Genomic DNA, 11578 nt, shown 5'->3' with positions numbered 1-11578 from the left:
AAATTTTGAAGTTAGTCAACATTTGAATAATGTTCCAAATAACTGAAATAAATAAACCATCAACTGTCTGGTTGTGAAGCATACTTGCTTGTATATCATGGAACTAAACTAGGCAAGGACACAATCCACATCATAATATATTATAGCAGATAACAATATCTAGTCACACAGTACTTTAGAAAACTAGACCTTTGCTTTTAAAGCTTACTGTTACAAGTGAAAATTAACCCAATACTTCCTGAAAGACAAACTAAACAATTTTTAACAATTTTTATTTTTATTCATACAGTGAAGGACCGTCCAAAACAACCAATCTTTATAATAATGTGTTCCACAGCACAAAGACGGTTATACAGGTTTTGAAAACATGAGGGTCAGTAAATGTTTTGCATTTTATTGAACTATCATTTTAAACAAATACAGTAAACATAAGTAATTTTGTGAGCATTTGAATAAATAAAACACCAACAAGGTGCTGGTATGAGCAAATGATTTATACTGAATACTGAAATCTGTATTTTAAACTTTTTTCTTGTTTGTTTGGGGGCACTTAATAATAATTTTTAAAATGTACACAGTGGCAGTTCCACGTAAAACTACAAAAAAGAGGTTATCACGATTGTCAATAAAGCGCAAGAACCTTTGAGATTTAGGTTCTTTAAGGATGAGATAACATACAGGCTCTAAACATGTAATAACTGTAAACCTTAGTTACTCATAAATAAGCCATTGATAAGAAAATATATAAATACACATAATTTAACATGTCACTTGACCCAGTTACCATTAGCCCACGGGAATGGTAAGTTCAAGTTCTGCCTTTATAGAAGAGTAAAAATTATCAGTATATAGTCTACAAAATAAATGTAATTAAAGAAAATTTGAAGAAAGATGTGTGAAAGAATGTGTGAAGAAGCAGATAAAACATGAAACTAAATGCATGACAATTACATTTTTTTTAATTAACTTTTGTTCTTTTCTTTGCAGACTGTCTTTCTCCGAAAATGTTTTTAGGGTCCTTCTCAGTATCTCACTGAGTTTATGGTTCTGTCACGCTAAACTAAGTATACCTAGAAATTAATTCAATTCTAAATAATCACTATGAGTTCTGACTCACATTACAACATCCCAGTCATTCCTTTTAATGTTCTTTCTACAGTGGGAGCTATGTATGTAATACAAGAAGAAGCACCATGCATTAACATCAGCAATACCAACACCAACCATGAGTTGGAAAAACTTCTGGACAGAATTAAATATGTTGCTCAAGCTGCAAAGAAATTCGTGACAAATACCATGTTTTTGATGGTACGATCTTTTCTATTTATTTTTGCTATCTTAAGCACCAAACTGCGTTCATTTGACTTAAAATGCTTGCGCTCAATCAGACGGCCTGTACTATCTGGTCTCCTCAAGAGGAGTCCTTTACCAGACGTTCTGTGATATGACCACTGCTGGCGGCGCGGCTGGACGCTGGTGGCCAGTGTTCATGAAAACAACATGTTCGGAAAGTGTACTGTTGGGGATCGCTGGTCTAGTCAGCAGGGCAGCAACCCAAACCGGCCTGAGGGTGATGGGACATGGGCAAACACAGTCACATTCGGAGCTGCAGAAGCTGCCACAAGTGATGATTATAAGGTTGTTTTTTAATTACATTTATGGTTTTACAGCAATGGTTTAACCAAGGACACTAAGACATTGAACTGACAATTATGTCTATTTTCTTTTTTTTCACAGAATCCTGGATATCATGACATTGTGGCACAGGATGTGTCTGTGTGGCATGTTCCTAATAATATTGAGCTGGAACACTGGACCATTGCTTCCATCCTGCGATACCACACTGAAAATACCTTCCTAAGCCTCTCACGGGGAAACCTTTTCAATTTATTTTAAGGTCAGATAAACTGTTTTGAGTTTTACTTTTAGGACAATTAGCTTGTTTTTAACTCATCTGTTAACATTAATTAATAAAATACAACCATTGTTAGTTCATGTTTGTTCACAGTGCATTAACTAATGTCAACAAACACAACTTGGGATTTTAATAATGCATTAGTAAATGCTGAAATTAGCATTAAGATTAATAAATGCTGTAGAATTCTTATTCATTCTTAGTTCATATTAACCATTTTTGCTAACTGATGTTAACTAATGAACTTATTGTAAGGTGTTACCAATAAATGTTTAGAGACACATACAGAATTTGTTTCTCATCTTCATTTTTACAGAAATTTCCTGTGAGGTATGGAATTGGCACATGTAAAGTTGATAATGGACCTGCAATTCCAATAGTATATGACACTGGAAATAAGGATTACACCCAAAGTCTGTATGGTCCTTTAATGAAAAGTACGGGAATATTACTCTATAACTTATATTACTTATTACATTATGTATTCATGTTTTCATAATATAAAACTCTATACAAAGAAAGCAATATACAGGGATCTATCATGACAGGTTGTAGATATTGAGTGGAGCATAAATCATCAATAATGTATTTTCTTCTTTTTTCCAAGCACAATTCGAGACTGGATTCATCACATTCAGAGTCTTCAACAAAGAACAGGCAGCCATGGCTCTTTGTTCAGGAGTTAAACCAACCAGTTGTCCCACAGTTGAACATGTGAGTTTAAAATATAATATGGATAATTTATGACAATATCCATAGACGGCATTAGTGCCAGTGGACGTTTTTCTGGCAAGCAGACAGAAAGGCAAAAACATGTCTTAAAGAAAACCTATTATTCTGCTTTTTTTACAAGACAGAAAATAAGTCTCTGATAATCACAGAGTGTTTATGTAAAGTTTTAGTTCAAATTACCCCACAGATAATTTTTCGTTCTAGTTTTGTGCAAGTTGCTATTATTGGGGTATGTGCTAAAATGCAATTTTTGTATTTGTCTCTTTAAATGCAAATAAGCTGGTGATGCCGGCCCCCTTTTCAGAAGCGAATTCTTCCACCCGAAGTTATGTAGAACTGTTTTTAAGTCAGATATTCTCTGGTTATGCAGTTTTAGTAATGCACTAATATTTTTGCAGTTCTGTATTGGTGGAGGTGGACACTTCCCTCAGGAGGCCCCTAGACAGTGTGGGACTTTACAAGTTTCGACTGGGATGGCTATGGCACTCATATAGACCACAGTGCTTCCTCGAGAGATAACTGAAGCAGCTGTACTTCTCTTTATCGCTGAGACTTTGAAACCAAAATCACCAGCTTCATTTCCATCTGTCCGGATATACCACATTAATAAACATTTGAATGTTACATGCACAATTATGTATTATGATGTATACATCCATCATATTGGTCAGTAATTTCTTATTTGATAGATGCAGAAAAGTGTGAATCATATTTGAGGATGTTTCGTGTCACATTTATCTTTCATTTTAGCTTGTATGTGATGCACGAGGGTATGTGTCCTATGATGTGAGAGCAAAATGAATTAAATGAATTAAAAATAACCTCTAACTTTGAAGATAAAGTTTTCTCATGCTATTTGTGACTCCAAGAATGAAGATAACATTTTCTCATGTAAGATAGTTGTGTGTTTTCCCATGTTTCTGTGTGTGCCTTTAGATCTGTAACACAGCGTTTCAGAAAAAGAACATCGTACCAACAGTAACATATGGTGGTGGTAGTGTGATGATCTGGGGTTTTGCTTCAGGACCTGGAAGACTTGCTGTGATAAATGGAACCATGAATTCTGCTGTCTAGCAAAAAATCCTGAAGGACAATGTCCGGCCATCTGTTTAAGCATGAACTTAAAAAGGCAGTTTATGCTCGAAAACCCTCCAACGTGGCTGAATTACAATTCTACAAAAGATGAGGGGGCCATAATTCCTCCAGAGCGCTGTAACAGACTTACTGCTAGTTTATCACAAACGCTTGATTGCAGTTGTTGCTGCTAAGGAGGCCCAACCAGTTATTAGTTATTAGTTCAGGGGGCAAGCACTTTTTCACACAGGGCAATGTGGGTTTGGATTTCGTTTCCTTTTATAGTAAACCCCTTCAATTAAAAACTGCATGTTGTGTTTACTTCTGTTACCTTTGATTAATAATTAAATTTGTTTGATGATCTGAAACATGTGTCACACAACATGTGACAAACATACAAAAATAACCAGGAACACTTTTTTTACACCACTGTACATCCATTCTGTTAAAAAAAAAAAATGCAGCTGTGAAATGTATTATATTGTAGCCTAATAAAACAGACATTTAACAAATATATCACTATAAATAACAATTTAAAATTCCTTATTATAGCATTAAATGGCAACTTTATACATACATATGGACACAAATTTGCATTTTGCCTTCCGTGTTAGTGAATGTTTTCCATGATTTGACCATATTGCTAATAGGTTTCTGCAAATATGTAACTATTGTTATTGTTTTGTGTAATACATGTGTCAGCATCCCACTCCCTGCAGTTATTCTCCATGCCTCTAGAGGCCCCTGTGTTCCCCTGCCTTAGTTCTTCCTCGTGTGTCCTTGTTTAGTGATATCTAGTTCACCTGTGCCTTGTTTACCATTGGGTATTTAAGTTGTGATTTTCTCCTCTGTTCTTCACTTTGTTTTTTTTTTTTTTTTTTTTTTTTTTTTTTGAGTCGTTACTGTGAGTTGCTGCGTTGTATTTCCTAGTTCCTCAAGCTACCGCTCTATTAAGTTATTAGGGTGTTTTTTCCTTATGCAGTTTACTGATTTAGTTTTTCCCCCCGTGAAGTTTTTATTTTTCCAAGTACTTTCTTTCTGTTGTTTGCACTGTTAAGTTTACCTCGGTCCAAGGACTTTTGTTGGAATTATTTTTTTTTTTTTTTCGTGCAAGATTTTTTTTTTAATTAAATCTACATTGCTTGGAGCTCTGCCTGAAGTGTTTCCTTTGGGTCCAACATTACTCCTCTTGTGGCTAAGCGGTAAATCGTTTGACCACCACACCAGAGACCTGAGTGCAAGCCTGGTCGTGACAACATGTTTTATGAAAACTTTTTTTTTTTTTTTTTTAATTTAGTCTTCAGTTTACCTTCAACTGAAACCCATTTTATAGTGTTGACTGTTTATTCTTGGCAAGATACTGCAGTATCTTAAACTGGATGAGTCATTATTTTATAGAATGTAAAAAGAAAAATTGGGTCCCATGCAAAAATTAAATTAGAAACTTGACTGAAATTTATTTTCAGTGGATGGGGGATTAGATATGGATGCTAGCTGAAGTCATTAACACAAATTTCAGCATTCATGGTCTGACATTGGTTACTATACAAGCTTGTTTCCATCACATAAAGTAAAAACAGTAATTGTGACCTCTTTCTCACAATTCAGTGAGTCTTCTGATGCAGACCTTATCAGAATTGGGAAATACTGTAAGTTTACAATTTGTAAAAAAACTGTAAAACTTAACTCAAGCACTGCTCTCAAATCATAAACAGTGATCAAAATTATATACACTTTCAAGCAGTCAGTAAACTATAAACCAAAAATAGAAAACGCATTATTCAAAAACATATAGTTCTCAGGGAGAACAAAATGTTTAATCTCAAAAATATTTTTTCTGTTATTGTCTTTTGAATGAAAACATGTTCTATCATAGTTCTTTAAACTGATTGTGTTCAATTACATGTGTTCTCTGTTTGTATTTGATTGTTGCCACTTGTGTTTATCAGTATGGATGACAGGCGTAGAGTGCAGAGTGTGTGTTAAGAATGTGTTTGGAGTTTTGCTGAAAAGTCTGCTGAGTGAGATCTGCAAATTGTGTTTTAACATGTGAAATGGTATTGACAACAGAATGCACAATTAGCTAAATTAGGTTAGGCAACTTTGTTCAGCCAATGGGTTTTAGTGTATTAGCAATTGAGAAAAACTGTACTGAAAGTAAAGCACTGAAATCTGTTTTGCACATTTGAAATACACTGATAACTACCAAAAAGCAGATGGTGATGAGAAAGTCACATGACGAACTAAAACCCATCACAAGCAGCTTTTGAATATGAATGTATATAGAAGGAGCTCAGTGTCATTCACACAAGCAATAAACACCATCATGGTGAGACTCATTAAACTGAAATATGCAAAAATAAACATTAATATCAAAACTACACACCAACTTCAAACTTTTAGGTCAGTGTCAAGTTTTAGTTAAAAATACCTTATTCTTATTTTTTAGAATCTAATCTTTGGCCTCAGATTACACAAAAGAGCTGTGAAATACACAGACTATTTTCTTGACTAAAGAACACTAGTGAGATAAAAACACTGTAGGCGGGTACCCAAAAGTATAAAAGGGTACCCTGCTGAACACGTCACCAACTCAGTTGTCATGGCAAAGGGACACAACATCTTGTTCCCTTCAGGAAACCATGGTTACATAAATAAACCCAAGATGTCCCCCTTTAGGAACTCAACTCTCCGTCCTAATGGGCACTGGGGAACAATATCCAATCATGTCATGCTGAAGCACATACCTGTCCAGCTGGTGAGAGAGCATCAAGAAGGTGACAGACATATACCAAACATTTCCTCTGGAAAGTACTGATATCTCCAGGTCGCTCACACATAACTTGGTACAAACAAGGCAAAAAATCTAAATGAAAAGAGTTTGGGTGGGATGGCCCTAACTGAAGCTACCAAAACCAACCCTCCTCAGACAGCTGTGCTACGTAGAGTAATGGTAGCCATATACATAATACCAAAGCTCAAACAAGATTCACTGACTGAGAGAGCATGTGAAATCCCTGATCCAGCAGAAGCGCCTTGAGAGCAACCTTAAGCAAGGCTGACTGCAGAGGTTTGAAAGGGGGTGTCAGGGCATCTAGGACCCGAGACAAGTCCCAGGCGGGGATAGTGTTCAAGCGGGAGGTCTTGCACAAGAAGAAATTTAACCAATAAATTATTCTTGTCAACCTGCTGTTTGTCAATACCGTTATGAAAGGCTGAGATCGCAGCTATGTAGACTTTGAGCATGAAGGGCCTGAGGTATCCAAGTGCTCTTGTAAGAATGACAGAATGAATGCTATTGGGCAGGTTGCTGGATCTATGTTCTTTGAGCTGCATCAATTTGTAAAAATTTTGGGTGTACAGGCGCCTGGTAAGACGGGGCTCTTGCTTCAGAAATGGTTCTCATTGCTTTGCTGAGTTAACGATGCTGAAGTGGGCAGGGCTCTGTTGAGTTTAACAGACATGCAGGTCCACAGTGTCAGGTTGTGGTGCCAGATTGAGCCGTTCACTTAAGAAAGGAGGTCCTCTTCAGGGAATAGGCCATGGAGGCTCAATAGCATCTCAGGAGGGTTGTATTGGCCATTTTTTAGCGCCAGCTAGCAAAACCAGTTCCTTCCCTTACTGATTCTGCACAGTACCTGATGCAAGATTTTCACTGGAGGAAAAGCTTGAACTCTCTCAAGGGTGGGCAAGCGTCTTCTCCCAGAGTGGGGAGTTCGCTCAAGGAAAAAAACTTGACAGCGCAGTGGACAACAAGTGTTCTCCACAGATGTGAAGAGAGGTCTGCCCCTCAGTTTGTCTGAATATATTCCATATCATGACCACAGTCTGGGGTGCAGTCTTCCCTCCCCTGAATCACTCTTTGTCTTGATAACATATCCACTTAGCGTGGTTCAGGTGACTGGGGACATGGACTGCATAAAAGCGATGAGATATTGATCAGCCACAGTAACATTCTTTAAACATGTTGTGCCCAGGCCCAGGTGCTGCAAGGTGGCTGATGACAATATTGTGACTACAAGCTCGCTCACTGAGGTGCCATAATTAACCAGTCGTCCAAGTAGTTCTCTACTCGTATTCCCATCAGTCAAAGAGAGGAGAGGGCGGCAGAATTTGTTTCAGTGATCATTTTGAACTAGCGTTTCGCTAAATCACACGTCACTTTTCGGGAACTAAAAATAACGGCTGTAAAAACCTGCTACGCATTCCTCTGGCCGCCAGCCAAAGCGGAGGCAAAAAAAGGCTTCGTGATCCGCTGGAGGAGCCACGCGCATCTTCAGACTTGCCCGAGCTGCGTCAGAGTGCTCTCTAAATCAGAACTATCTGAAACGCACGACAAAAACGTAAAATTTTTAATCATACAAAGAAAATAAGGAAAAGATTGAGAGTGAAATAATCAGACGTAACCTTTATTTTATCTACGAAAAGCTTAAAGTGCCCGCTTCCAGCGGCGGGTTGCGTTTACGGGCAGGATGACCGCAGCACGATTACACACATTTATTACACACTATTACTCTATGTTGCACAGACTGTTGACTGCAAATTTTAGACAGCATTTTCAGCTTTGTACTGTTTGTCAATACAAAAGAAAAGACAAGATCGTTTTATTAGAAATGTAGTAATGAAACGCCCCTTAAACAAGACAGTACATGAAGAATATGCAGGTTCTTTTTACGGTTCTTACACTGTTCATCAGGAAAGCAAATTCTCATCTACATCAGTGTCTTTCCTGCAGTGCAGCCAGCCTTTCCTTTTAGTAGTAAGAAGTCAAGATTCACCTGAGAGCAATTCATAAATATGAATCAACCTATTTGACAAATTACATCATAAATGCAAAAAATGTATAACAGCGATAAGGCAGTTCCATAACACAGAGATGTGCTCAATGTACTGTATGGAATAACCTTTCTCCTTTTGTTTGCAAAGTACAAACATGTTTTCATGGATCCCTTCTCAGCCTCTCACTCTCACTGAATTTATGGTTCTGTGAGGCAGCATTAAGTGAGTGTATTTTTCATTTAAAATGATTTTATCTAACTTCATATCACAATGTATTACCCCTATGTCTTTATGTTTAATATTTGCTTTACTCAACAAGAAGCACCACATATGTATGGATCAGACAACATCAACCTGAAGTTGTAAAACTGCAGGCAGAGTTAAATGCTGCTTTCGAAGCTGCAAAGAAATTAAGTGAAGTATCCGTTTTTGATGGTATGATCTTTTCTATTTATTTTGCTATCTTAAGCACCAAACTGCGTTCAGTTGACTTAAAAATGCTTGCGTTCAATCAGAGCTGGCCTGTACTATCGGTCTCCTCCAAGAGAGTCCTTTACCAGACGTTGTGATATGACCACTGCCGGCGGCGGCTGGGCGCCTGGTGGCCAGTGTTCGCAGAAACAACATGTTTGGAAAGTGTACTGTTGGGGATCGCTGGTCTAGTCAGCAGGGCCTTAAACTGGCCTGAAATTGATGAGACATGGGGCAAACACAGTCACATTGCCGGGCTGCAGAAGCTGCCACAAGTGATGATTATAAGGTTGTTTTTATTACATTATTGGTACAGCCATGGCTCCAAAGTAAAGGATATTAAGACAATCAAAATTATGCTTATCTACAATCTGAAACTTAACAAAACTGTATTATATAAAGCACTATATAAATAAACGTGACTTTGCCAATAGAATCCTGGATATCCACGACATTTGTAGCACAGGACATATCTGTAATGGCATGTTTCCTAATAATATTGAGCTGGAACACTGGAAAACTGCCTGCATCCTGAGATACCACACACTGAAAACCACTTCTTAACCTTACGGGAGAAACCTTTTCCAATTTATTCAAGTCAGTAAACTTTTAAACAGCATTTTAAGTTTGAAACATTTACAGACATATAGGCACAGCTAAAGCAGATGTTTTCTTGTTTCCAGAAATTTCCTGTGAGGTTTGGAATAGGCACATACATCGTTGATAATGGACTCACAATTCCAATAGTGTATGATACCAGAGTAAATGTCAAACAAATATCTGTATGGTCCTCATTCAGGGTATGTAAATACATCTTGAAACAATATTTTCAAATGTTTTAAAAGAAAGAAATTAAATTGACTGACCAGTCATAATAACTTTTTATTATTCAGTGATGCCTTTATCAAGCCATCATCACTTTTGTAAGCCGGATTACTTACCTTATTTGTATGTGGTTGATCTACCATGACAGATCATCCTCAGTATATTTTATTGCATACTACTTTTGAGAATGTTGAGCCAGGATTCATCGCATTCAGGGTCTTCAATACTTGAAAAAGGCAGCTATGGCTTTGTTAGGGGCGTTAAACCAACTGGTTGTCACACGATACGTGGGTCAATATAACATGAATGATTTTTAACAACATTAATAGACAAGAATTGTTACATAATAATTTGGAAGGCAATATTTCATGGATTAGTATAAAATGAAGAGCAAATGCATTTACAATACCTGTTACTACAAAAATAAATCTACAGAACTACAGTGATGTTATTTGAAGAACTGCATGCTGTGTTGCTAGCAATGTGCTCATATGTTGCAGTTCTGTATTGGTGAAGTGGACACTTTCCTGAGGCCGACCCTAGACAGTGTGGGGACTTTACAAGCTACGACTGGGATGGTTGTGGTACTAATGCAGGATGGAGTGCTTTGAGAGATAACTGAAGCAGCTGTATTTCTGTTTCTCGTTGACACCTGATTGGTCTAATGTTTTACATTGGGTGCACCTGAATGTTACATACACACAATTACTTTCAAAATGTATTTCATTACAATATATATCCTTTATTAATCTTTACTTTTAAGAATGCATTTGCATGAGCGTTTGTCACTGATGAAAAATAGCCATATTTACATCTAACATGCTTTCAGTGTTCCATTTTTTTATAATTGTTTTAAAGTGGAACAAATGTATACTGTTTCAATAAAACAATACTTATCAACAAGTTGTAGTCTACAAGTCATTTTAACATTTTCTTTTTTGCATACATTTGTGTATATAGCATTTAAGTGCTATCATTACGTTTCATTTCAAACACTCATTCTTTTTCATTTCTTTATTAGATATTTTATTTTATATTCTTGGACAGTTATATTTTATATACATGATAAAACATTAGAGAGAATAGGGATCCCTAGCCACAACACATCTGCAAATGTTTCAAAATGTTTCCTTAGCATTGTAAAACACTCCTTATCATTTGATGTTACGGGAAGGTGAACAATATTCTTATGGGAAATGAATGAATGTACAGTAAGCATGCCCTTTCTCAAAAGGCTACTTGTTGAGAGTGTAAACATGTTGAGATGTGCTGCTCAGTCATGGGGTTAACTGGGCTGATGTCGCACTAGAGGCCTTTGTCTCATGAAAGCAAACAACTACAGAATTTGTGTAACGAAGAACCTGTATATTTACAAAATTCAAGTTTGTATCACTACAATATAAAAAAGTGCATCAATATTTAAAAAGTAGAGATATTAAATATTTCACCTCTATTGTTATTTAAAGTCTGAAAAATAAGCATATAGAAAAACATAAAATGCTGATGTATAATTATTTAGAGTATTAGAGGAGAATACTTCTTTACAAATTGTAGTAAAGTCACAACAGTTCATTTTCTATTCAATAAGTGTACTGCAAAGAAACAGGCTACATACTCAGTGCTAATAAGCCTAGTAAATACATATAATATAGGCATTACAATAAAATGCTAACTTTTGCACTTTTTGCCTCAAGATGCCCTTTTTTCCAGATGTCAGAAGAAGCACCAGAAAACATGGCTGTTTTATAGAGTTACAGCCTTTGAGGTTTCTCTTGTATATTT

At 36.6% G+C, this 11578-nt stretch overlaps 2 pseudogenes; both read left to right on the top strand.

Annotated features, from left to right (window-relative positions):
• The first annotated feature begins 764 nt into the window (after window positions 1–764).
• LOC122347942 lies at window positions 765–3721 on the top strand (annotated as a pseudogene).
• Window positions 3722–6965: 3244 nt separating this feature from the next.
• Window positions 6966–10452, top strand: LOC122347940 (annotated as a pseudogene).
• Window positions 10453–11578: the final 1126 nt, after the last annotated feature.

This window comes from Puntigrus tetrazona, chromosome 7, assembly GCF_018831695.1.
Source record: "Puntigrus tetrazona isolate hp1 chromosome 7, ASM1883169v1, whole genome shotgun sequence".
Lineage (NCBI taxonomy): Eukaryota > Metazoa > Chordata > Actinopteri > Cypriniformes > Cyprinidae > Puntigrus > Puntigrus tetrazona.
This window is presented reverse-complemented; position numbering and strand designations above follow the sequence as displayed.